Source organism: Myiozetetes cayanensis, unplaced genomic scaffold (genome assembly GCF_022539395.1).
Source record: "Myiozetetes cayanensis isolate MyiCay16 unplaced genomic scaffold, myiCay2020 scf1, whole genome shotgun sequence".
NCBI classification, from domain to species: domain Eukaryota; kingdom Metazoa; phylum Chordata; class Aves; order Passeriformes; family Tyrannidae; genus Myiozetetes; species Myiozetetes cayanensis.
The window spans coordinates 112,539,334-112,566,546 of NW_026086604.1; the positions used below are offsets into that span (position 1 = coordinate 112,539,334).

At 42.6% G+C, this 27,213-nt stretch overlaps 1 protein-coding gene across 5 annotated transcripts in view; it reads left to right on the top strand.

Annotated features, from left to right (window-relative positions):
* Positions 1-1,037: 1,037 nt before the first annotated feature.
* Positions 1,038-27,213, top strand: part of THRB (thyroid hormone receptor beta) — a 173,109-nt gene continuing 146,933 nt past the window's right edge. The window contains exons 1-2 of one of the 5 annotated variants that reach the window (XM_050312138.1): positions 1,038-1,165; positions 4,924-5,047. The gene's annotated coding sequence lies outside the window, so the exon portion shown is untranslated. Of the gene's footprint in view, positions 1,166-4,923; positions 5,048-13,891; positions 13,999-14,126; positions 14,246-27,213 lie in introns of those variants that run through there. The other 4 variants (XM_050312120.1, XM_050312148.1, XM_050312155.1 and 1 more) reach the window with 4 other exon arrangements.

The window sequence follows — 27,213 nt, forward strand, 5'->3', positions numbered from 1 at the left end:
GAAATGATGCAGAAAGCACTGAGACAGAGTACGTGCTATCCCACTTTCAGAGCAGAATCACGTTATAGAGGAGCCATGTTCAAGAAGCTTAAATGCTAACCGGGTAGGAGCTTTAATCCTTTCACTGCCTTTGAACCACACTCCTGTCTCAGCTGTGATATTATGGGGCTGTCTAGTCAAATTAATTGCATCCCCTTGTAGGAGTCATGTAGGTGCTTTTCTTATTTCTACATTTTTAATGCAGGCAGCACTGTGCTAGCTAAACTGTGCTTCGTCATTGTGCCTTTTGCTTTCCTTTTATACCTTATCACATGTAAAATTTGCTGATAGAGAAGTTGAAAACAGAAAGAAGTATGACATTTAAGCCAAATTTGTGTATATTTTGGCAACGCCGTAGATCAGCCTCTACACCTGGCACTGATGAACAGTGGTGCGAAGGAAACACCCCCCCGCCCCCAAGAACACAAACAAAACAACAACAACAAAAACCAAACAAACCAACAAACAAACTTCTTTGCAATCTGGAAGAAACGCGATGCTCAGTGTCCACGACATGTTTGCAAAACCAGCTCCGCCAAGCCCGGGCGCAGCGGCCGCTCTTACGCAACCCGCTGCTGTCCTGCTGGGCGGCTCTGCGGAGCGGGGCTCGGCGCCGAGCGGCGATAGCGCTGAGCGCTGCTTTGGCACTTCGCTAGGAACCGCAGCACTGCCTGCTGCCCTCCAGCTCGCTGGAATTAGCGCAGTTCGCTCGCCGGCAGTCTTAGCGGTGCAGAAGGCAAGCGTTCCCGCGGCGAGTTGGCGCGGGGCGGCGCGGCGGGGCCCTCTCTCCGCAGAGCGGTGGGGAAAACTGCGGGTACCGTCCCCGGCCCAGCCGGCAGAAGCGCCCAGGAGAGGCGTGAGGAGCTGCGGGAGCCGCCGCTGTGCCCAGCGCTCCGCGCCATCAGCACCCGCAGCGCTCGCCGCCACCGCGCCGCTCGGCCCCGGCACTGCCCGCGCCCGCCCCGCTCCGGCCCCCTCCCTGCTCAGGGCGAGCCGCCCGCACGGCCCCCCCGGCCCCGCGTCCCGCCGCCCCCCCGCGGGGTCACCCGGGGACAGCTCCCGCCTCCCGCCGCAGGAAGCGCCGCAGCCGCCCCGGCGCCTCCCGCTCGGCGCTCTCCTGTGGCAGGTGAGACTCCCCGCGTCCCTCCCCGCTCCCCGGCGGCCGCACTGCACCGTGTCCCCGCCGGTCCCCGACAGAGGGGCCGGGGCCAGGGGGAGCGCCTCTGGGCCGGCGTGTGGGGCGGGAAGCCCGAGCGGGGATTCCGCGGACGGGGGCCCGGGGCCACTCCCCGGTGCTGGCTGGGGCGGCCCGCACCGGCGGGGATGGAGAGGCGCCCGGGCGGGAGCGGCGCCGCCGGTCGCCCCCGCAGCCCGGGGCCCGGCCTGCCGCCGGGGCGGGGAGGCCCCGCTGTGCCGCCGCCCAGGGAACGAGGCTCCCTCCTCTTCTCAGCCGTGCCGGGGCTCCCCGCGCTGGCCATGCGAGGGCTGGGCTGGAGATGCAAGGGCAGTGTCAGCTACTGAGTGCCCCCGGCCCTACATTTTTGCCAGACGTATTTACTGGTTACACGGGATGAAAATAGGCTCCAGGAGGGGCTACGACGCGTTTGCTGCTTCTGCAGAGTTCCTCCCGCTCCTAGGAGCTGCGCAGACCTCGCAGGAGGGTCCAGGCTGCTCCCCGGGGAATTCAGGCACTTTCCCTGCGCGGCGCGTGCGGGAGCGCTGAGCTCAGCTGGGATGGCAGCATGGGAGATGGCTGGGAAACGCTGGGGAGTTCGGGCCACAGATGGCAGTGGCCGTGTGTTATCATTCCAGACTGCAATCTGTGACCAGCTGATAAACTGAGATAAGTTGTAAGAACCTCACTACAAATATAGTAACACTGTTAATCGTACTTGTGACTGTGAAGGATCACGAACCAATATTTTTTTAAAAATGGGCACTACTGTCTTCCTAGTTGAGTGAAGGCAATGCCTCATGAGGAAAAAACTTGGAGTTTCATAGGGCGTCCTGGGGGATGCTTCTGAGGGAGAGATGTAAACAAACTAACACAGAATACACATTATGTGAAAAATGCAAGGCACAGGAATATGGAGTAGCTTAAGTCCTGCAGCAACAGGTGGCAGAGCTGAGAAGAGAGTGTGTCCTGGCTCTCTGTCTTGCATCTGTCGTATGTTTTCCTCCATAAGGGGTAGAGCTTCCTCTCACCAAAACAGTGGCAAAATACCATCAGCTGCAAGGAAGGCAGGATGAGCTCTTGCTTAACAAAACTGGGATAAAGAACTAAAATTGATTTATTATTATTAGACTGGGAGAGCAGCTCTGGGCAAAAAAGAAATGTCCCTGTAAGTTGTGCTCAGACCATATGACCAGAAAAGCAGTGTTATGGTGAGGAATCTGAGGCTCTCCTGAAGGCATATGCTGTGAGGTGACCACTGCCATCAGAGGAGGATGCTCTCCTAAGTCACACAGCATGGAGCAGTTGTGCTCTGGAGCGATCAGGAGACAGCGAAAAGCAGAAAGAACCTCGATGAAAAGAAAGCACTTGCAGAACATAAATGATAATCAATTCACAGTTCTTTCACACGTTAAAGATTTTTTTTTTTACCCAGAAATTATACCTTAAAGAAAATACTGCAGGGGACTGCGGCACTAAATGAGAAGCAAAGAAAACAGAAAGATACTGTGTATCGTCAAAAAAAAAGTTAGTAGAGTCAATCTACACAAGCAAGATTACCAAAACAAGTAAGACTTGGTTAAGAATTTAAAGCACAACAGCATGTTGGGCTGCAAAAGTTTAAGATCTTGGTCTTTTTCATTGAATCAATAAACATAAACCAAAAATACACATCTTCTAATATAAACTTATATGAGCAGTTGAGATAAAACTTGAATAGGATAAATGAGAAGGCATTATTAGTAAAAAAGGCTAGGGATATTGTATCAGGATTTATTAGGGAAATGAAGAAAGACATATTGTCTCAGATTTAAAAAGGAAATCTCTTAAAAAATGAGGCCTAGCAGAAAGAAAATACAACAATGCTTTGTTTTCACAGAAAAAGCTGAAATGGAAAAGTTTTGCAAAAAAAGGTGGGGGGAAAAAGTGAAATCAAAAGAAATGTTTTTCGTAATGATGGAAACCTCTCACTAAAAAGAAGTTGAAATGCTCCAGGTAACACAAACATTTTCATAATGTAATATTGGAGTTAGTTGACCAGCTCAAGAGAATAAAACAAAAAAGACCCATGATGGTATTACTCAGAAAGAAGTCGAGATGCAGGAGATAAATGACATTTATTTTCATTACACAAATTGTCACAGTGTGGAGATCAACCTGAGAAAGACACAGAACGTGAGGTAGCTAGTAGAAAAATTGGGGAAAAGGCTCAAGAAAAGAGAGTGGGAAACAGAGCATAAGTAGGAAGCTGAACTGCTACAGGCATTTCTGGAGACTTTTATCTGGGAGGGAGGGATGCAAAGCTGCTGTCCTAGGGAACTGTGAGCTTGTTTTGCTATGTTGACAGCAGTTAAAACTAGAACCCTGGACCCTGAGACCTTACTGTTTTATTTTCTTGGCAAATGAAGATATTCTGGATAAACCTGAGAAATTCTTGAACGTGCCAGTGTCTGCATTTCCAAGAAAAGGATAAGGACTAAGCAGGAAAAGAGCTGATATAGGATGATGTATCTGCCCCAACTGGGGGATGTCAGAAGGAAGGCCAAGAAAGTTAAGGAGCACTGCAAGCCAAAGGTGCTTATAGAAAATACAGATTTTATATACACCTGAAAGAAAAACAAGAGACCGTGAGGCAGTTTCCTGGAAAGCATTACCAACCAGAAGGAGCAGCTGTGATAAGGGCTGAGATTCAGCCACTCTTGTACAGAACCACGTACACAACTATGAGGTATGATCCATTACAGGATGTCCCACAGACCAGGGAGCAGCCTAATAGCTGTCCTGTACCAGGCTGGGCTTTCTAGGCCACAACAAAACAGCATTTCATGTAAAGAAAGGAGGTGATCACTGGTTTCTTCATCCACTCAGAGGAAATGTAGAACTTTTAGTTGAGTGTTTGCCACCATAACAGAAAAAAAAAAAAGAATAAAAAGGAAGGAAAGCTTTTGTAGAAGGACAAATATAACAAAGTGGTGCAGTTACAAGAGTACAGACAGTTAAAGAAAAGGCATGACATAAATAAAATGAGAGGAAAAACAGTAAATTTCCTGACCTTTCCAAGTCAGCAAAGCAATTCAGCCCCATTTGCAATCAGTCATAAATAATGCCAGTCATTCTAACAAAAGGTATCCTTACATTAGGATACATCCTAACATAAACTTTACACTTAGGTCTGACCTCAGCTTTCTAAATACAGACCAGTCTGTTTTTACTTTTATGAAATACAAGTATTCAATTTGCATTTCAAAATTTTGCTATGGAGGTGAAAACAACAATAGTATTACGAATCAGTTAATTTTCTGTACCTACTAGTTTAGCAAAATGCAAGGGAGAATACATGAAACCTATGAAACCCGAGGAACCTATGAAACTCAATCTGAAAGAGGGCTAGAGATATGCAGGATCTTCCAAACATTTTTTTTGTTTTAATATTAATGGGTTAATAAACAACTAATGGGAGGAAGAAAAGGATCCACCCAAAGCTTTCAAAGTATGAGCTAAAACATTGCACTTGTCTGCCTTATAATGGCTAAAATTCAAATGAGATGTTGGGGTTGCATTATATAAACGGTACTATGAGTTCCATTATCTTTGGTGAATTAAGGTTTTAGCTGTAGTTAATGTATGTTAAGAGGTTTGGTCTAGCTGTTTTTGGAAAATGACAGAACACTAAAGCCACGTGGTTACTTCAGACAGATGTTTTCCTTTAGGTTTCTAGAGACAAGCGCAAAAGAAACCTTGACTTCCTTCTGTATGGTTAGGTCCCGGTGGTTACCCTTGATCAAGATCATGGTAAAGTAAACTTGAGGAACTTTACCTGTCCTCCTGGTGAAGGTAAGGAGTTTTTGTTAAGAGGGTTTGTCTTCTGAGGGACATATAACTGTGTCAAGCACTAGTTGAGGGAAGTAATACTTAGTGTTGAGATGAACTACTGAGATCCAGTTTGTAAACTAGCCAGCTAAAGATCAAATGGCAGAGGAAGCTGAATCACTAAAATGGATAGGAAGAGACTTAGAGGATCCTGTGTCTCAACATTGTAATTAAAAGAGCACTGGAGTGGAAAATGTTGAAAATAACTTTCATGACTTTGGCAAAAATATGTCGTATAATACCGCCTTCCTAATTATGTTAGGATAATGACAGGTTTAATAAAAAAAGCTAATAAAAAAAGTAAAAGGGAACTGTAAATAAGTAAGTAAATAAATAAAAGCCTAATCAACCAAATAAGTGGTTGTTATAAGTGAGTATTAGTAAGTATGGTAAAGTGGGGACCATTGTGTTATGAAATGGCAGAACAGGTATACATTTGGCGTTGGAAACTCAAATCTACCTACTATATGGGTGCACATTTTGTTTTCCTTTAGTCTGTCCAGGATATATGGATTCGGTTCATTTACAGTGACATTTTAAAAAATTTTTAATTACTGGTGTTCACAATAAGAATGCATGAATTATTTACTGTTTTAAGATATAATAGGAGATGTACTTAGGATCTGAGATCTGTTCAGTCCTCTGGGATTTAGATGGATGATCTCGTCAGATTCAGAGTCACTGCAGTAAGTCCAGAAATGTGCAGATGCTAAACATAATGCAGAATCTTAATTATTGTTTGTAGTTAATTAAAATGCTATTTTTGTTTGTTTTGCCTCCCTCTGGCATCTTCAAGTCCTAATTAATTCTTGACTGTGGGTGGTGGGATTAGGATTGGCAGCAAAACACACCTCAAACAGCCCACCAGCACCATAGGGCTGTACGTGCAGAAGTATTGCAGAAGCAAAGATCACATTCTTGAGAAGTTAGATAAAGGTCGCTATTGTTCTTGCTGCCAAGATTATTTTTATCGCATTGTCAACATAGTTGTTAATGTACAAACATGGAGGTGAGATACAGAACACATGAAACTCATAAAAAAGGTGAAGGCTTCGTATACATGTGCAATTAGAGCATTGGAGATGAGATGTACAGAAAAATGCTGAAGGGGAGCACGTGTTTGCTTGACAGATTAAGGAATTGGCTGGCACTGTTCCTTGTGGTGTACTGCTTGGTGACATTTATGGCACTGATAAATAAAATCTCTGAGCAAATATCATTAATTGATGTAGTTCAAGGAGTGACTATTTGGCATGTTTCTATGGAGGTGGTATTTCAGGTGCATAACCAGATCAGGACTGAGGGGTTTTGTTTGGGTTTTTTTCTATAAAGTTGCAGGTTTTTCAGTGTACAGTGAGATTTTTTGGCTTAGAAGTGCTGCTTTAATTGAGTTCTGGGGCTTTCTTGATTTGACCTAATTGGGCATTTTGAAATGTTGCCAAAGTACAGGGAAGGATTTTGCCAGTTTTCCGTCAATGATTAATAAAGCTCATTTGGAGGATCAATTAGAGTTCCAAAAAGAAGATTTTGAACTGGAATTGTTATAAAACCAATGAATGCTATTTTATTAATGGACATTTTCAATGGTGCTATAATGAACAATAAACACATATTTTTTCCTAGAGAATTTCCTCCCTTCTGGTTATTATTGTGTTGTTTCAGGAATTCCATAGTCAGGGTGGAGAAGTACTTTAATTCTGGTTTGTAATGATATCTTTGGCATAAGTCAAATTGTTGTTTTTAAAAAATCATTGGACCATTAAAAAGTGGTTTAAACAGGTAAGATTTTCTCAAACGTTTATTTCCTCTTCACAGTGCTAAAAGTTGAAGTGCCAGCTTTCTAAAAGTCTTTAGAAAGAATAAGAAACTGCTCTTTCTGTGTCTGAAGACCTAGGGAATTTAAAGAAATTAAGTGATATGTTTGGAGGGAGGAAAAGCCTGCAGTGTATGCCATCATCAGTTTCTAATCATCCCCAGCTCCTCCCCAAGTTCTCGTTTTCATAAAGATAATTTAAAAACAACATGCAAGTGGTTCAGCCTGTCTCTGTACATTACAATTTGTTTACTGCCCTGGTACACAAGTATAGATTCTGTGGATTGTTTTTCCTATAGTCAGAGGACTGACTAGGGTGGATAAATTAACAAGCAGGAGGTTCCTGCATGTTGGAATTAGCCACTTATCTGTTTCATCCATTGCTTGTTTGTTCATGTTTTGCTCATTCAGATGTATCCTAAAGAAATGAGTTACCCAGCTATTACAGTAGTGCCAGTTTCTAATTTGTTCCAGGAGTTCATAGCCATGGGTCTGAGCGCATCAGGAATGATCTGTAGGTGTTTCCATACTATTACTCATTGCATCTGGGTCACAGTTAGGTTTTTAATTTTAATGTTATTGGGTTTCAGCTGACCAGGTAACTAAAAAAAGGTATGGCAATGCTATGTTATGTTATGCTATGCATAGCTATGCTATGACTTTCTATACTTACTTTTGAGAAGTCAAGCAAGAGCTTTTACTGAAGCACGTCCCTCTGCAAAGATTTATGTACAGGGGGTAACACTGCCACTCTTCTACAGCACTTGAAGGTCACTTGAAAACCTAGAGTTTTGACTGAAGTAGGACTCTTCCTTGGCAGGTCCTACAGAGAGATTTTTCAAGCTGGCCTCTAAAGCACCTGCTGCGATTCCTGACAGATCAGGTTTTCTAGGGGAAGGAACTGCTTCTTTTGCAGATGCTATTAGCATAAATATCACAACATGAAGCCCATAATCACAGTCAGAGGACACTTTCCTCTTGTATGTCAGGCAAATCACATTTAATTTGTCATTTACTGAAATATGACTGTTGGAACTGTACCAGCACTACATACTACACTGAGCAGGTATCTGTGCTATGCTACATGCTACGCTTGGGGCAAAAAATGGCAACAGCCATTCTAAACTAATAGAATTATAGTGCTATTCCATTATAGCATTTCTGCTAGCACCATGGTAATATTTATCTTCCATGCCTCTCAAGAGAACTTAGGAACCAAAATACTTCAATAAAAACTCTCTGCATGTCTCTGAATTCTTCCAGAAATTCAGCTATGATTGAATTCAGGATGAAGACGGTTAAGTAATCTTATTTTTCGCATATTTTAGGCCTGCTAAAATAAAGCTTAGCAAAATGCTGCTAAAGCAAGAGATGGAGAATGAATGGGAAGATTATAGTGCATTATTTTACATGGTTTTACTTACTGGTATCTCTTCTCCAGAGAAGAGATACCAGGCTTCTACCTTCTGTTCTGAGCTTAGTAGAAAGGTGGAATCTCAATTCCTAGACACTGTGATTTTTTACATAACGGTGAAGGGTGTTTCCCAGCATCTCTATGTTTCTTGCTCTGTTTTCTATTGTAATGATCACTTATGAAGAATAAGTTGATTTAGAATAGGACAAGCTGCACATTCCCTCAACTAATATACCCACCCACCTGGTACTTGAGCTCCATATGGTCTTGGATTAGGAATGAGAAAACTTGCAAAGCTATTGCTTCTGTTGGGCCTCCAAAATCAAGCCTCTCCCTGGTGAGTTGTTGCTTTCCCTCAGAGTAATATAGTAATAATTATTCCAACTGCAGGAGCCTGTCCAAGCCCTAATCTTTTAACTGAAACCACCATGGTTTGGGACAAGGGATCTGGTTTCAGTAGAACTTTCAGCCATCTTCCCACTCTACCTTCTCTCAGAGCTGCATTTGCTCTTCCTTCAATTCTTCTCGAAAGAGATATCCCTTATACACCACTGAAAGGGAACTGTGTGCAAAGCCTTTGGTGCTATCACACCCACTTCAAGCTAGAGGCTTTCCTGCAGGTCAGTTAAGTGCTATTTCTTCTTGCTTAATGGGCTGTCCTTACTAATGTGCCCATCTCACCCCTTGTCCATCCCATTCAGAATTAAGGAAAACCTACAGATCTGAGCTAATGAAGCCTGTCAGCTGCCCTCTACTTTTTGCATTAATATTAATTTATTGATGTGTAGTTGCTTCTGCTGTATATTTTTTGGCAATCCAATCTAGGTCCACTATGTTGCAATTTGGAGCCATGACTTGGATCATTAAAAAATTAATCACAGATGGCACCAGAATATGACAGGAATGGGCTTGATAACCTATTAGGAGTATAAGAAGAATTAACTACTGATTTTGTTTACTCCAATAACCCATCTAGCCTGGTTGCCTTTGACTGATGAGTAGAGGATGCTTGCAGAAAGACTGGAAAAAACAGGACAAGTGTAGGATTTCCTAATTTCTGGCAGTCAGAGGGTATGGGAATTTCCTAAACCAGAATTTTCACTGGATTGCATCATCATGTTTACTAACCATCAATGGACTTGTCGACCATAAATTGTCTGTTTCGTTTTGAACTTTCTTGACCTTCCACATCATCCTTTGATAACAGACCAAATACCCTTTTTTAGTAAAACAGCTTTTGCAATAAAAAGGAGAATATACACAAGTATGTGTTTAGTCTGGAAGCCTGCTTCAGTGTAGCAGAGCTGAGACTGTTTTCCCCAATAATTTGTTGCTGCAATTTAGAAACACAGATCTTAAAATTAATTTTTGATAATTTAATCTTGCTGCTTTTCTTTAAGTTTAGAATTTTTTGCCCTTGTTCATCTGGTTTTGTGGAAAGAGCACTAATGTCCTGTGCCATGTGCATCCCTGGATAACTTGAAAAAAAAAATCCCTGCTGTGTTTTTTCATGGAAGATCAAAAATGGATATGAACTGTGCATTGGAGGTTAGATTGTGCCTCTAGGTTTGTTTCTCTCTCTGTTGCTTTCCTACTTATTATTTATTTTTCTTTCTTATTTGTCTCAATTTTCATTCATTTCTCTTCAGTTCTCACACATCTCCTGTGGTTCCCCTCGAATTCTTATGGCAGGATGGAACTAGATCTCTGTACATAAACAAAGTATTATTACATTAGGTTACTTTTTTTGTTCCTCAGAAATCTTGAAACAGACATATATTACATTGTATTGGAAAATGGAAATTGAAGAGGAAAAGAAGCAGTATATAGTACTAGTGGTTTATTTTACTTTTTTTTTTTTTTTTTTTTTTCAGGAAATGGATATTTGCCTCAGACAAAGAATAAAGGATGTTGGCCAAATACCTCCAGTTAACACCAATATGCTTTGAAGTGTTTCATGGCATTTAGAGAACCTAGGCCTCTGCTAGGATTAATAATAAATGGACATTAATCTAAAGTCATTGTAGTCATGTACTGTCCAGTATTTTTGTTGTGTGTATTAGCACTGGTCATCCATGGTTTAAAGAGGGACCCACACAGGATGCTTTCCTGCTGTGCTGAATCATTCCTAGTAGTCTAAAAAATTAAAAGGGGCATGTGTGCTTCCTTATTTTCACATTCCTTGTAACACTTTTAAACCAAAATGTTTTGGATTCTCTTTATCTGCCAAAAGGTGAGGTTCTCATTTAATCAGCAGATTCCAGAGTAATTTTTAAAGTGCTATTTTACCACAACTGTTTTCATCTTTATTCACTGTTTTCCCATGTACTGAGGAAGTAAGAGGGCTGGGAAATTACAAATAATAAGAAAACCTGTATGTCTTGTAAGACCCTCCTTCAGAAAGTGATTAGGGGCTCCTCTGTCCACCAGTTAATGTGTGCTAGGTGGTCAAGTGGTTCAGATTAGCTCATGTTTCATTGCCTGTGCTCTCTTCCTGCTTGTGTATAAACAATTAGTAACACCCCTCCTCAAAAAGGAACACATGAGGTGTGCAGTACTTCTGAGAAGAACACAAAGTCACTTGTACCTGATTTGTCAAACAACCATTCTAAAATCAAAGATGCATAGGAAAAAACAAAATCAACCAGTAACAAGGGAATCTGGCAGTTGATGGCAGATGCACACTGTCCATCCATTACCATTAGAAAGCCCAGATAAACTAAATTTCTCCATTGCCTGTCCAGCTCTGAGGTATGACAGCCAGACAAAAATTACTTAGGAGAAAATGTAAACTGAGAGGAATAAAGGATAAAAAGCTGAAATCCACTAAGGTACGAAATTAAGTCGTTGTGTTAAAAAACAAAAGAAAGAATACTGTTTCATTGAAAAGAGCCTTATGCCATGAAAGTTGTAAAGATTCTCTTCCAGCTCATCTCAGAGCTTGATTACACCCTATGGGCACCTGGTCCAGCTGTCAGGCATTTGATGAGGTCAGTGTTAGGCTGCTTTTTAATTGAGGAAGTTTCTGACTCCTGCATTTGTGAACAAAGTCATGGCCTGTGGCTAACTGATGCAGTGGGAAATTTTGCCTCTAGATGACCTGAACTGTTCTCGGGGAGGAGTAAAATGTTGTCATTGCTTTCCTGGCTGAACAAACTAGGTGGTCCCTCCCTTTGCTCCTCCCTCCCTCTTTAGTGCCTCTTCCAGGTCAGGCAGCACAGATAGTGAAGGGTTTCAGAGGCTCTTTGACATGTCCTGCAGTACTGAACTCTTGTCTCATGGTCACTAAGAAAAGCATTTATGTGAATGCATGGTAGACACAGCACATCCCTAACAACAGCAAGGCAAGCAGGGATTCCCTCAAAGAGAACAAGAGGACCTGTCTTTATGCCAGACAGGAATGGTATTTCAGGCACTGGGGTTTGGGGGTGGGGGCATTGCTAGTGAAAGTGACGGAGGGCTTAGGGTCCTGGATTGCCCCAGTCTGGGCAGCGACAGTCCATATGCAAGTATTGTTTTCTGGTTAAGCAGATGGAAGGAGACTGTGGTTGTGTGAGGACCCAGGAGCATCTGTCCTCATGTCAGAATGCAAAGTAGGTGGCTAGAGGAACACTTCAAGATACTTTCACATATCTATTCCAAATGACGCAGGGAGCTGGCATCAGAAAATTCTAGAAAGCCGTATCTCTTCAGTATCCACAAAAATTTGCCATTGCCATCAGTGAATGGCATTCCATGTCAGTGCCATTCAGTGGGGATGATGACACATTTTAAGGCTCCCATTCTCACCATCACATGGCTTTGTGTCCCTGCATTTTAGTCATTTCAGAGCAGTGCATCACCACCCCACTGGCTCATGCTGTGCTCTGTGTTTAGCAGCACATATTTATGACATGGGGAGTGAAGAATGAAGTTTAACTCACGTCCTTAACTAACCCGCAAGTGAGGGATTAACTGCCTACTGCATTCTTTTACTAAGTATTAATCACTTAACATTATTTTCATTTTTTTGAAAAGTCTTTTGCTTCCTTAGTATGTCAGCACACAACTGGGTTTGAAATCGTGGTGTTTGAGGGGCTGCTGATACATTAGTCACACCATTGCTGTCGTCGGCCTGACAAGGGACCTGTTGTGTTACTTTCTGGGTGAAGGAAAAAGTACACGTTGATGGGCTGCAGTTATCAAGGTTTGCTCTTGCTTCACAAACCTGTCTTCCTGGCTGTGGTAGAGTTAAAAAAATAATTACAAGTTTTTCAAAGGATCACCCACATACACATGGTATGAGAGCTCTTTTCTTTGTTGGTTTCATTTTATTTGTACATGACTCACTCTTGGCAAAATGAGTGAGCCTCATGAGCTTGTAAAAATTCTGTTTGGATTAAATGATTTGCATTAAATGATTTATAACTGCAAGAAGGGTTTAATATTCCTGTAATTCCTTAAGGAAAAACAAACCGATCTTATTCTTTCAAGTAGCTATTGCTTTCACGCCTGTTACTTCAGACGCCATCTTACTCGCTCAAGCTGATAGCTGTTAATGAGACTCTGGGTACTTCTCCTTCCTTGCTTTCCTGGCCTCATGAATTAGAGATGGGTGGTGGGGATGTACTGTCATCCTCTTCTGAGCACATTCTTCTGAGCGTGACCGAAGGCCAGGGAACCTACAGCCTCCCAAACCTGTTTGCCTTGTGAAGAGCAAGGAGCAGCTTTTGTGCTGGGATGATGTGGGGTGATCATGTTTCTGAGACCAAATTTGCACTGGTTTTGTAGGCCAGAGGACTGTCAGTCTTCATTTTCCTGTCAGAGCCGGTGTGCTGGGTACAGCCCATCTCATTCCTGCTGACGTCTGCATGGGTCGGCTATCAGCAGGGCTGGTGGGCTGCCCAGATGCCCTCTCACCCTGACCCCTTGGTTTCCCAAACCCAGAGTTGCAGGGCCAAGGGGAGACCCCCCACTGGGCATCCCTGCAGAGAGAGGATGCCAGCCGCCAGCACCCACCGGGGCTGCCCGCACCCCTGGGATGGAGGCCCCGCGGTGGGGTGCGCCTGTCAAAGCCCATGGGAAAAACATACGAGTCAAGAGCGGGACAATCCAGCCGGATGCAGGAGGTGCCATCAAAAAGCCCTTTGACTGCGTGTTTGCGCAGAGCCACAGCCGCCCTGGGTGTCCACTCCAGAGGCTGAGCCGCGGCACAGTTGTTACCTAGGGGCTGCTGCCTTCAACCTCGGACCACGGGGGATTCTTCCTCCTCTCCCGTGCCCGTGCTCCTCTGGCAGGGCGACCCACGGCCGCGGGATTTACTATCCGTGGCAGAAACGAGCAGCGGTGCCCGCGCAGCGGCTTCCCCGCGGCCCGTCCCCGCACCTTTCCGCCCGAGCCCCGGGGCGACGCGGTGACTCGGCGGCACTCTGGGGCCCGCCCGGCCGGGCGCCGCCCGCGGGGCCGCAGCGGAGCCGGGGGGATCCCGGCTCCAGCGGCGCTACAAGTGGCCGCCGGGGGCGGTTTCGGCTCCGGCTCCGCCGCGGTTTCCCTCCGCCCCGCGCCCGCCTCCCGGCGACCCTCTCCGCGGCGCGGAGGGGCCGCGGGGCGCGTTGCGTAACGCCGCGCTGGGCTCCGCTCCGCGGCGCGTCGCTCGGGGCGCAGGGAGGCGCGCAGGCAGCCGGGCGGGTCGGGTCGCCGCGGCCGGAGGTGAGCGGCGGCGGCGGCGGCGGCGCGGGCGGGGCCGGGCCGGCCGGGCCGGGGGGGCGCAGCGCGGCGCGGCGTGTGCGCGGCCCCGCGGGAGGCGGCGGCGCAGGCGGGGGGAATCCAGGTCACGTCCGCAGCCAGACGGCGGCTGGCGGGAGGGACGCGGCGAGAGGCACCGCACCGCACCGCACCGCGCCCGGCCGGGCGGGCGGCGAGGGGCGCGGGGCAGGCGGGTCACTCCGCTCCGCCGGTAAGTCACCCGCGCACCCGCTCGGCGGGCAGCGCGCCTGCCACGGGCGTGGGCGGGCGGCGGGTGCCGGCCCCGCAGGTTGGGAGTCCCGGCGCGCCCCCGCGGAGCGCAGCGCTGCTCGCCGTCCGCCCGGCGCTGCGGGGCGGGCGCGGGGGAGCCGAGCCGCGCTCCCTGGCCGCTCACTATATTTAGCTGTCACCGGCGGGGAGAGCGGTGGCAGAGGCGCGCAAAACGCTGGTCGGGGAGAGAGATCCACCGGCCCGTCGGGGCGCCGCCCGCAGCAGCATCCGGGGGCGGCGGGGGGCGAGCGGCGGCGCGGCCCGGCGGGGAGGGCAGGGACGGAGCGGCGGCACCGCCGGTATTCATCACCGCGGGGGGCGGCGGTGCCGGGCGGGGGGAGCGGCGGCGCGCGCGGCTACCGGCGCTTCCTGATTTATTTATGTTTGCAGCGAGAGGTGGTATTTCCCCGTTAAAAGAGTTTATGCGTTGAAGTTCTGTTTGACTTTCTAAAGCGGCGGCGACAACAACAGCAACAAGAAATCCGCGAAGTTAAAAAAGTCAAATGTGTTAATTGTTAACTAAATATAGAAGAGGAAGCTGTAAGTGGGTGGATTGATCAGGCAGCGTATGAGTAAAAAGGAAAAGGGAAAATTGTCAGCCCTACGAAGCCAGTTGCCGGTAGGAAGGATCGCACCTGTTCTGGTGAGTGGCAGGAGCCCCATGGTCCCCAGAAACCTTGTCTGCCCTCCTGTGATCTGAACGGAGGAAGGGCGAAACACAGGTTAAAAATGCTGTAATAAATACCAGCTCTGACCAGGAAGGGAGACAGGATTTTTTTTTTTTACAGTATAAGCCGTGTTCCCTTTATTATTTTAACACAAAATTCATGCATTCAAACTGAGCCATCTGCTAGTTACAGTAACATATTTGGCATTTATTTACAAAACTTAGTCTGTCGTAAATATATGTTTGCTTAATTGATAGACTAGAGTTTTTTTATAAAAAATGTTTGTTTTCCTTTTACAGTTCAATACTACTTGTATGTTGAGACAATTTACTAGATTTTCTGGTTCCTGTTTTCCCAGCCCCAACTTCTGAATAAACATTTGAGAAGAAAAACCAAAACAACAGAGCAAAGGGTTTGCTCTTTGTAAGAAATTTGCTCTTTATAAGAAATAGTAACAAGTTAATTTTCAGAAGACTTTACCATGATCAATTCAGTTGCACTGGTTAGCTGTATTGCCTTACAGTGAGAGGCTTGAGTTCTCTCCCTTACTTTGAACTGTAAATAATACAGCTATATGAATGTATAGCCTTTTCAAAAGAGGAGAAGCTGGGCTAAATCACTGGAAAGTATAGCTGGTCACTTTCTCATAGAACAGCTGTTTAAGGCACAATAAACCCAAAAGTTTTGTGAAACTGTATATGCCTCCTTCCTTCCTCACAAGACTGTTTTTTCTTTTCTACTAACTGGCATGAAATCACCCTTCATATTAGTCCCAGGACCCTTAAATTAGTCTCAGCCTTCTTCCAGTTTATTTGAATTGGTGACCTTTGGATGAGCTGGTATGTTCCATTGTTACTTGCTAATGATGGAATAATCTAGTCCTGACGTACCAGTTGTGAAACTGAGGACACTGCTGCTGGATGGTCCTGAGGAAATTTAAACGTCTCATGGCTCCATGTTGGAAAAGGCAGGATTTAGCTGTGGTTTTTATGTGCTTCTAACTGCGTGGAGTATAATAATTCAGAGCTGAAAGGGCTCAAACCAGAGTCTGTTAGAGTCGGTGGAAAATCTCCCACTGATTTTTACTGGTTTTGGATAAAGGCTTCTATGAGCTGGTGTTGAGCACACCATGGATACTCCAAATTGTTTAGTGCTTTTGAAATTCTTTGCATAGCCAAGTCATTATGTAAAGTCAGTTTTCCTTTTGTGCTGTCACCTGTGTGGGAATGTTCTTTTTCTTGATAGAAAGTGGTGGTAGTGTTTTTGTTCACTCTTTTATATGCTATAGCATTAATTTTATTATCTGATCATTTCCTGCTATGTGAGGACAACATATGGGGGATTTTGGAAGAAGTTAAAGTGAATCTGCTTTGCTGAAGGCTGCTTACCCTTGAGACAGGTTTCTTCAGGTGTTTTTCAAAGAGTTTACAGTAGTGGGACATCTGAAGTTGGAAGACATGCTTTCTCTGAGGTGCACGTTGTATTTCCTTTGTTCAGTATATGGTTGTTTGCTGCCTTTCTTTTTTTTTTTTTTTTTTTTGAAGCTGAAGGGGAGAAAGCTGTTAGTGATAACAGATACTGGTGTTCTCTAAAAAAGCTTGGAGAATAACACATACCTGTGATAGGCATATATTCTCTCTTGGCTTCCGTGTTGCTGATGATGAGCATGATTTTTCCTCTTGGCTATATGTAAAAACCCAGCCAAGAGAAAGTAGGGAGGAGAAGGATTGCTACACTCAAATCATGGAAGTTTGTCAGAGTTTAGTGTAGCTTGTCTTGAAATTTGATTCCATTTGGAAGGGAATCAAGGGATGAAACCTCAGAAAAACCCTACCTGATTTGAGGCAGGACATCCTCCAGCAAGAATCTCATTTGCCACCGGAAGGGTGAGACCAGGAATTTTGGCTCCTTGGAAAAGGAAATTCTGGTACTTGTTATCTCTCCTCTATCATATTCTGGTTTACTGATTTGGGGTTTGCTTATTGCTAAAAGTTGAAGAAGGCAAAAGAGGTATGCATGTGAAAGAAGCTCAGATAAATAGCCTGAGATGAGGGAAGGCAGGAGAAGCACAATTACTATGAGCTCTCAAGTACTGGATTTTCTCCTAGGACTTGGGAAGTGCTAATTTTTCCAGCCAAACCAATTTTGTCTTTAATAGGAGATGTCATGGCAGAAAGCAGAGTTGTACTGCAGGTTGCAGGGTAGCAATATAGAGCTGCATATTTGCTGTGTATTGTACTTTTTGCATGCAGGGTTTCCAAAGCACATGAGAATCTGGCCTCTGGAGGAAGGGTGAAGATACTGCTGGGCACTGTCCACCTGCCTGCAGGGAACGAGGCAGCACATTCACACCATGGGTTTCTACAGAGAGTATGGACAGGGTATAAATTTCTGAATTCTTTGTCAGCCAGGGTCAGAGGATTGGTCACGGAAGATTTTCTTAATATTTCCACAGTTTGTTGTTGTCTCCTTCTTTCCAAATGTCACAAATAGCAATGTATTTAGTCCCAGATTCTCTCCTGCACGGCCCTATTCAAATAAACAAATAATTAAATAAACAGATTCTGTTTGGTAGCTCTTTGGGTATATGACAGCAGAATTCAGCCAGGTCACAAAGATACTTTCCTTCTTCTATCTGTTTAACTTAAGTAAGGCCTCCGGGTGGGTGAGGAAGTCTGTACTTGAAATGCAGTATGTCAGTCCGAGGGTCTGCTTGGCTAATTTATCTCATCAAAAAAGTTAGCAGAATAATTGACATGGTCATTAGTGTGGTAGTACTGTTTCTGATGTTTTTTGAGCTTGTCATTGTGCAGTGGAGAACTACTCTCCCTTGTCAGGGATGAGCTAGGATTTTTACATATTGTACAGGGATAACTAAACAAACAATGCATGTGTTATGAGAACCTTTATAATCAAAATCGAGGGCAGACTATAAATTTCTGTGTAAAGACTAAAGAATTGTATTCCTTCAGTTCTATGTTATTTCATTGGTTGTTATGTGGTCCAAGAGGACATTTTGAATAAAGAGATTGAATCTTGCACAAGTTGTTTCTCTCATTTAATTTACAACACGTGAATGAGATTGTTTCCATTATTCATCACAACTACTTTACTTTAAATGTGGTTATGGTAGGGGGACAATGCAAGTAAAAGGATTGTTTGGAAAAGTTGGTTCTGTTGCTAGCTTTTTTGGTTTATGGTCACACTACCAAAGTGTGTATAACAGCCTACAACTAGAGAAGAGGAAATTGAAAGCAAATGAAATGCCTTTTTGAAATATGAAAATTAAATTGTATATTCCGTTCTGAATGCTTTGGTCATGAAAATTCTCATTTTACTCTGACCTATTTTAGCTTCTTAGAAATTAAATATCCTGTGAAACCAGTGAACTAGTCAAAGAGTACAGGAATGAATTGCAGTTTTTTAAAAAAAACCTGTATATCCTCAAATGTCTTAAATATACAGAGCTGTAATAATTTTTTCTGATGAACTAAAAGGGCAAATACTCTTATGTTATAATTAGATTATACGCTTGAAAGCAGTGTGATCATTCTAGACTACCGAACTGTTCTGTGTCCTCTGGTGAACCTAACCCAATAAATTAGGGTTCTGTTTTTCCATTGGAAGAAATAAAAGGACTGATTGTTGAGCTGCCTAATAGTAAGGTAGGAAACAGAGCAAGAAGATCAGTGTCTGATCAAGTGAATTTAAAATCAAACAAAATATAAGTATTTCTTTTACTGGACGAAGTTGGTACACATAGAACCAAATTGCTTCTCAGTATGCATACACAATGCTTACTGTTTTATCTGGGGTAGAAGATCATTAGTTCTGCTCACCTGCTAACAGGGTTTGAGGGTTGTAGTCTGAGCTGTCTTTCACAACCTGCTACATTTTTTTGGCCTATTTTGATCCTAGTGTTTGGCTGTCTTCTGGATTACTTCATGAGAGTTGGTAGGAATGAACTGTATGCTGCAGATACGGCAACAATGTTGCTTGACAGTAGATGTTCTTTGCAACAGCTGTGGTGTAGGAAAATAAAGGAGCTCTTTGAAGAAAATCAGAAGTAGCTGTCAACTACATAAGTAGTTGGATCCTTGAACAATTCTTCACTAACCAATATCTTAGTGACAAGCAAATGGGTGTGAACCATTTTTAAAACATTCACGAGAAAAATGTTTGGGTAAGAAGAGCTGTTTTCATCCCCACTGCAAGTCGGCTTCCTTGAGTCATGTGTCATGTTTGCTGTCATTATTTACAGCTGTGCAATGTTCTTGAACTCTGGGCCTTTTCCTTTCTTATGTTTTCATGGGTTTGTAGTCCCTTGGTCTTGCACCTTGGCCTCCTTTAGTATCCTGTTAACTCCACACCTTCCACTCATGACTTTGCATTATTTCTCTTGACTTGGCTATGCCACCTATTTGCCATGTGCTCCAGCCAAGCTGTACTTCAACAGGTATGGAATGCTGCTGCTGCTCCTTGGTTTCCTATCAGTAGAAAGAATGAACACTAATAAAATGATAATATTTCTTCTTTATCATTGTTTTTTTCCTCTGACCTTTAGCAAAATTGTATCAGTCCTAGTCCATTTGCCTACCTCCTTGCAACTCTTGACAGGTAGGATTGCCTTCATGTGACTTCATACTGTTTTTTGTCTTTACATTAAAATAATTTTATTTCCATGATTTATTTACTTGTCCCTGGCTCTGGTTTGGGATTGGTTATGTGGGTTTTTTTCAGTATTTCATACATCTTTTTTAAAAATGTGTGTTTGTGCACAAGGTACTTCAAAGTGTAACTAAGATGTGTAGCATTTTTGTGTAAGGCTTAGAATGACTTTGTTTATCACTTCAGGAAATGGAAGTATTTATCTTGAGCCTTTTTTTATGAATAAGATGTCTTATTTTCTATATTTCATTTGTTCTAAAAAAAGATAAGGTGAAACACATTATCCAGTTAGATAAACCTGGAAATAGTCTGTACAGTGTTGTATTCATGTAAATCCAGAATATATATGCCCATGCACACATGCGTTAAAAGAATATTCACCTATAAAGTATTTTTGACAAATTTCATTTTTAAGGAAAAGTCATTGCTTCAATTAAATATGAAAGTATGATTTTATTTCTACAAAGAAAATTGTATCTGGAACAAAGAGTACTTCCTATGCAGCACTGAACTGCATGCATTTTATGTTGTTCCCATTTCACTGTGGCTTACTGAAGTGATTAATTTATTGAAATGTTCTGTGTGACCAGAATACAACAGCTTAGTTGGGCCAGAGGACTCGGATCAACTGTTTAACTGCAGAAGTTGCTGGTTATTAAGATTATAATGTCTGGCTCTGAGGAAAATAAATACCAGAATTAAGGTTGATTATGTAGCCTTAATTCAGGTATCTGTGAATATATGCAGATGAATTAAGGTTTAGAGTCCATGAATGGTACTGCTTTACTTTTCAGGGTGTTTAGCCATATGTAGTAATAACTGTGCTTGAAAACTACAATTTCTCTTAACTTTATTTGAAACCAGGAAACTTAGGAACATCAGATCACAGAGAATGCAGTTGGTTATGTAGCATATTGTGAGCATGTGGTCCTTGTCTGTGAATTATACGCATGTAACGGTAATTTGTCGCTGATAATTGTGAATTTTGAGTTGAAAATCACTTATTCCTGGACCATGAAGGCAACTAACCTGATTATCCAGCTTAGCATTCAATTGTTGCAAACTGTTAAGCTCTTGTTTTTTTTTCTCTTGCCCATCCCGTTCCCCGCCTCCCACCCCCACCACCGGCAGTCTTCTGCCTCTGATACTTCATGCTTTTTCCTTTGCCAGAACTGGGGCAGAGCTGCTAGAGACATTTTATTTTCTTGAAGAGTCTTATGCATGGAGATAGCGTCCTCAATCTTCTTTCCCCATAGGATGTCCTGTCAGTTTAAGTTCTAGTTGCTTAATCTGGCAGGTGTTGAAGGCAGCTGCCATGCTCTTGGTGTTGACAGAGTGGGTTGCACTTGGAGTCATCTGATTCCTGGTTGCTTCTGACAGGGTCTTCTTGCCACCTGAAGGTATGAGCCAATGACAAGAGTCCTGCTTGCCACTGTTTTGACCAAACCCTGTGCTTTCACCTTCTTGTCTTTCTGCATTAGTGAGTGTTGAGTTCTTTGGTTGGTGGGGGGTTTTCTTTGTCCCTAGTCCCACTGCCATTTGGCCCTCCCTGGCCCACCCTACTTGGCAGTTCTGCTGTGTATGTATGTGACCACTGACACGTGCTGTGAAACTTGGACAGGAATGGTGATAGCCTCTGTAGCCTCTGAACTGTCGGAAGCCTTCTTTCTTGCCTAGTAGGTTGTTGCACAAGATACCATCTTGATGGCAGCTGTCTTCATTTGCATTGAACTCTGGGAGAACCCAGAGACTGCTCTGATAGTCAGGCCTCCTAAGAAGCCTATTTGCTTTCATCCTCTGCCCAGGGAAGATGAATCTCACCCGCTGTCACTCTCACAGTAGGATGCAGGGAATGTGCTTGCAGCCATTCTGGCCATGACTTCCCAGTGTGTGGATGGTGGGAGTGCATTTTGGGATGCAGAAGGATCTTCCACTGGGATCTCTTCAAGAGGATATATATCAAAACACTCCTCAGTTTTGTGAAGGTGGAAGTGCTTTCTCTGCTTGGAGGATAGATGTGAGTGGGAATGGTGTGACCTGGGGAGGGGAAAGTGCTGTATTCCATAATTCCCAAGGGAGAGAGGGCTCTATAGAGCCCTATCTCTATAGAGCCCTATCTCTATAGAGCTGTTCCTTGAGCTAGCCATCCTGATCTCTCCGTCCTGCCTGCAGTGATGTCGGTAAGACTCCTTGCTTTGGCTCTGGACTGGCTTTAGAGTGCCAGTTTCCTTGCATAAAGCCGTGTATATGAAGAACCATATGTTTACAGAGCATGCTTCCTTCTGTTTCCAGATGTCTTCATGTCTCAAATACCTGATAACTGGTAAATTCAAGAATCTGAATGAAACATGGGTTTTCTCTCCAAATACAAATAACAAATATTTGTGGAGCACAAACTTAGGCAAACTCCTCTCCTGTGTTTTCCCCTTCTGTCTAGATTTTCACAGGGACAGCAGGATTCATCCTTGTCATAAGGGCCTTTCTTGCCAAGTTACAGGTTCTGTTCTAAGTAATAGAACTCAAAAAAAAAAAAAACCACAAAAAAACCCACCCACAAACAAAAAACCTCCAACCCCAAGCATTTCCTTTGCTACTTCTTGCTGCAGAAATAGCAAGACTCTTTGCACCAATTGCCCAGAGATGTTAATGCATCTCCATCCACTAAAAAAACAGGTGGCCATGGTCCTGGGCAACCTGCTCCAGGTGACCCTGCTTGAGCAGGGTGGTGGACTAGACAGTCTGCAGAGGTCCTTTACAGCCTCAGCCATTCCTTGACTGAAACTTTCTGAAAAGATTTTTAAAGAGAATTGAAGTTCATTTGGTTGGAGGTGAGGGAAGCAAAAAATAAATTAAAATAGATTCATTTAATGGGAACTATAGAGCACATTTTCAAATTAAGCTGCTCTGCCAGGCTTGCTCGTAATTCTGGGGAGTCAATAAAAATGTTATGAATTCATAACAAAATAACAGAGAGCAAATCATATTACTTCTGTCTATACAAACAACTGAAGCATCTCTGTAACTTTAAAGAGTACCCTAAATGCATTTTCTATGCACAGATCAGAGTTGTGAGCTTACCTAAAACTTAGAAAGAGAATACATGCTCTCACCTTTGAGCATAATAGGCTAATTCTCAGCATCATTGCCTTTGATCTCATAGAATCATGTGTGCAGAAAAAGTAGCCAGGACTTGCTGGCTGTTTGGGAGTAATTTTCTGATAATGCTTTGCTGATAGGAATTTAAATGTAAAAAGTCAAATTTACATAAGCAGACTCTGTGAACCTTTGCCCTCCCCTCACTCTTGACTTTTCACTGCCCAGTTTGGCTCCCAGCACTTTTTCAGGGATCTCTTTTGTGAGTTACATGTTGCTCCAGAAAGAAACCCGAGTTCTGAAATCAAGACAGTGGTGGAATTGCAGCCACAAAACCTGAACTCAGGCAATGTTCCCTTTCCCATTACTGCTCCACCTACTCAGGAGGCAGCCCTGTGGGGACCAGTGTGGACACTGGCTGGTAGCCAGACATGTACCAGACATCTCCTTACCTTTGCTCATAGATGGAGCTCATCCACAAATGGCAGCTGTAAGTTCATACCCATTATATCAACTCACATAATTGTAACCTGTACTTTGCAACAACAGTGCAGGCGACCTTTTTTCTGAAAAATTTGTATTTCTCAATATTTTTAACACACTTTATTTTCTCATCCGAGGCTTATCAGGAAGGCTTATCAGCAATTTATGTTGGAGATAGAAGGAAAAGGGGAAGTGGATTGCTGAGAGGATATTGCTTGCTGTCTGGGCAAGCATAACATGCAATAAGATGAAAAGCTTGGACTCCTCTTTGTGAAGTTCAACTCCAAGCCAAGTTATAACGAGCTCAACTTCTTCAAAACCTGTCTGTGTAGATATAGCCATAGTCCGTTTTGATAATCATAAGTCTGCAGCTGAATTAATTATTTGATGGTGCGAGAAAGATATGTAAAGGCAGACCTTTACTGCCGGAGTCCAGATCTACAAGATCAAATCTACAGTCTCATAATTTTTTAAATGTTTTGTTGCTAAGGGTTTCCTGATACATCATGCCTAATCTTGTCAATATTTCTTTAGGTCTTTCTTCTTTTAAATAGCTTTGGATGAGTGGAACATCCTGTACTTTGAGTTATTGAAAGCCATTTGTGTGAACATGGGCAGCTGAAAGAAGCAAAGGCATTTTGAGCCCTGCACAGTTGTAAGGCGGTCTGTGTTTGGGAAATGAGAATAGTAGGGCATTACTATGTTGGCTTGGAAAGTAATCTAATCTAAAAGAGCTTGAAACAATTTGCAAATTAGGATTGTGAAAACCTCAGTGTCATTTTTAGTTCTTTAAGAGAACAAGTATTTAAATCCAGAAAGAGGACAAGGCAGGAAGAATTTGAGAGATTCAACCTGGCATATGTTGCAAGGCATTGGGATAGAATAGGACTGAGCTTTACCTATTGCCATGTGAAGGTTAAGATCTGCAATCTCTATTAGGAGATCCAAATTTCACAACACTTGGGTGATGGTGTAACAGGAAGAAGGGTGTGGGCAAAACTACAGAGCGACATATGAGTAATTCAAGACCTCACCTGTTTTCTCATCTGGAGAGCAGGGCAAAGTGGGGAAAGCAGATGGGCAGATCAGAAGTTACAGTTTAAGCGCTTACTTTTGCTGAGCTTATCTGTATTGGGGATGATCTTTGGGCATTCGTATTTATTGCATACTCTTTGTATTTTTGGGTGGAAACATTTTGAGTCAGAAAAAATGATGTCTGGTGTTACTCCTTTTATGCACTATCTCAGCACAGCAAATCTGAGCTATTAGGTTATAGCCAGCAGATACCAGCAGTCTTTGTGATACTTTACTTTTAATTTACTTGGATGTGTTTTCTTCAGTGATTTTCCTAGTGGTGATAAAAGCTATCTTTTTAATAATATCAAAGTGGTGGAATTACTCTCTCATTTTGATGTGAAAAAGGCTTGGTGAGTATCACAGGCAGATTAAAACCTTAAATAGTGCCCAGAAGTGATATGTTATGATCCCAAAAGTGATTTTTGCAATTCCATCAACATTATGTATGTTTAATAAATGCATATCTTCCTGCAATGTTTGAAATGAGGGTTCAGGACTCCAAAATGACATTTAATATGTGATTGCCTTCACTGGTTATTACTGCTGGAGAACTGAGAAAGGCAAAAATAAAGATAGGTGATACAAACTTACTCTTTTCCAAAACTCAACAGTTTTGTGAGCAAAATTATCTGATTACAGTGTGTTTTTATGATGGAAGTAATTTTATCTACAGTGCTAAATTTGGAATCAGTATACCCAGCCATTTGCATCTGTGTATATGGCAGGTCTAATATCTTGATTTAGGGATTAAAATTATACCGTGCTCTTGTTTGTTTTTCTTCAGAGTCTTACCATGGGGTTTGGTTTTGTTTTTCTTTTTTGTTTGTTTGGTTTTTTTCTTTTTCTGATATAGTGTGAAATCTCATTGTTGAATTTTGTTGTATTTTATGTTAATTGATATCTTCATAAAAACTTGGTTAAAGTTTTTGATAACTCAAGAGTCCTTATCCCCTTATACTTCAGTTAGCCCATGGTATTGATATTGAAAGCAATTAATGCTCTTCCCTTTGTAACCAAGCTAATGTCATCTAATCAACATTATGTAATTCAACAAATAGAGCAAAACCTACTGAATTTAAATACTGTACTCTTTTGTTATCTCTGAATGTGCAGCACAACATGTATTTTTGTATCTTTTGAAAGTTTTATAGATCAGAAGGTGAATTTTGGGGAGTAAATTCATTGTATTTTTGAGTCAATAAATTTTGCTTTCTGTCAACACTTACGTTCAAGTTATGTTTCTACTGAATTACACATTGTTAATTAAGAATAATTTTATCTCTTTGGTTAACATAAGAAATTGGGACATTATTAGGGTGTTGGCCTTGCTGTTTCCATAACAGGTTAGCTGCTTTGATCTGGCTGTGTTGACAGTAAAATTGGGTCTTCTGCTTGAACGTGTAGGAGAAATATGTGTTTGGTTAGACCGTTATCAAATTGGAGGAAGTAACTAGAATTGGTAAAGTGAAGACAGGCACAGTAATAATGAAAAAAGAGAGGAAAAATAATTAAGAAAAGAGAGAAAAAATTAAACAATGCAGAGTCACGCAGAACACTGTCACTTTGTTGATGTAATTTATTGCTGTAAACAGAGGTCATGACATCACATTACAGCTTTCACAGCTCTTCTCAGTTTTGTACCATTTTTCTATGGCTCATACAAGCCCAGTCCTAGAACATTGCATTCCCTTTTGTGTACTGCTCATTATTTTTTGTGGTTTTTTCAACCACAAGAGATTAAACAGGAGAGAATTCAGGCAGGATTTGGAAAAATAATAGAGTGGGAAAGGAAAATGACATTGGCAAAGACTGCAAGGTATCTGCACATGTCTATTAGTGACCGTGTCTGAATTGTCTGAAAGTAGTTGTAAAAGGTAACTGCAAAAAGTGAATGTTTTTTAAATTTTAATGAAGAGATCTCATTAGAAGGGATGGATCTAACAACATCCTTGTTAGAAGGGATGGATCTAAGACTTTGATCTGTGTGTGATGGTGTTACCACCTTGTAATTGATTGATAGGAATCTAAGTTGTATAAAGCACCAGCAGCTGTATGTTATGGAATGATACAACTTCAGTATCCCTTCAATGAGGGATAGGCAGCTACTGAAATCTACTCTTGTATGATAATTTTTGATAGTAGTGACATGTCCTGGTTTTGAACACTAGATGCCTTTGACCTAGTTTAAGTCTAGTATAACAGCTTTGAGAATATGGGCCATTTATATCACAGAAAGAAAAAAGGAAAATACATTAAATTATTTCCTAATTTTAGTGTATTATTTTTTCTTAATTAAACATTCACAATAATATAAAACAAGATACAGCAAAAATAGGTTTCTGTTGTATTTGCTTAATGTAAGCGTATGTAATCTTGTAAGCCTTGTGTGCCATTTTAGATTTTATTTAATTTTCCTTTTAAGCTTCAGACTGAAAGTTAAAGTGCCCCAAAGGGGTCTTTATTCTAGTTGAAGTGCTCTGATTGCACTGATCTTTCCTTCCTTTTCTTTTTGGTAGTATTTCAAGTTTTGTGGGTTGTGGGGGACGAAATGCCATCTTTTCTGTTATGAACATTGGCAGCTAAAGCTTCGTGGTGCCTTTTCAGTGATCTTAACAATCACCAGTCAGCCAAAAAATGAGGAGAACCTCACAGAATTGCACATTATGTGTGACCCTGATTCGGAACTGTGTCTGTAATTTAAGAAACTTGAAGGACAGGTTGTGAGATCTGTGCTGTGGTTAGCCATCTCACTGGCTGTCTGGATCTTCTCAAAAATATCTGTTTAAAATGTTACAACAACTTTTGAGAAACTTGTGATTTAAAATCACATAATCTCAAAAAGTGAACTGTGACTAACTATGTGGAGGTTGTAGATTGGTCAAAGCATGAGAGATTACATTTTAAGACCAGTATACTAGGA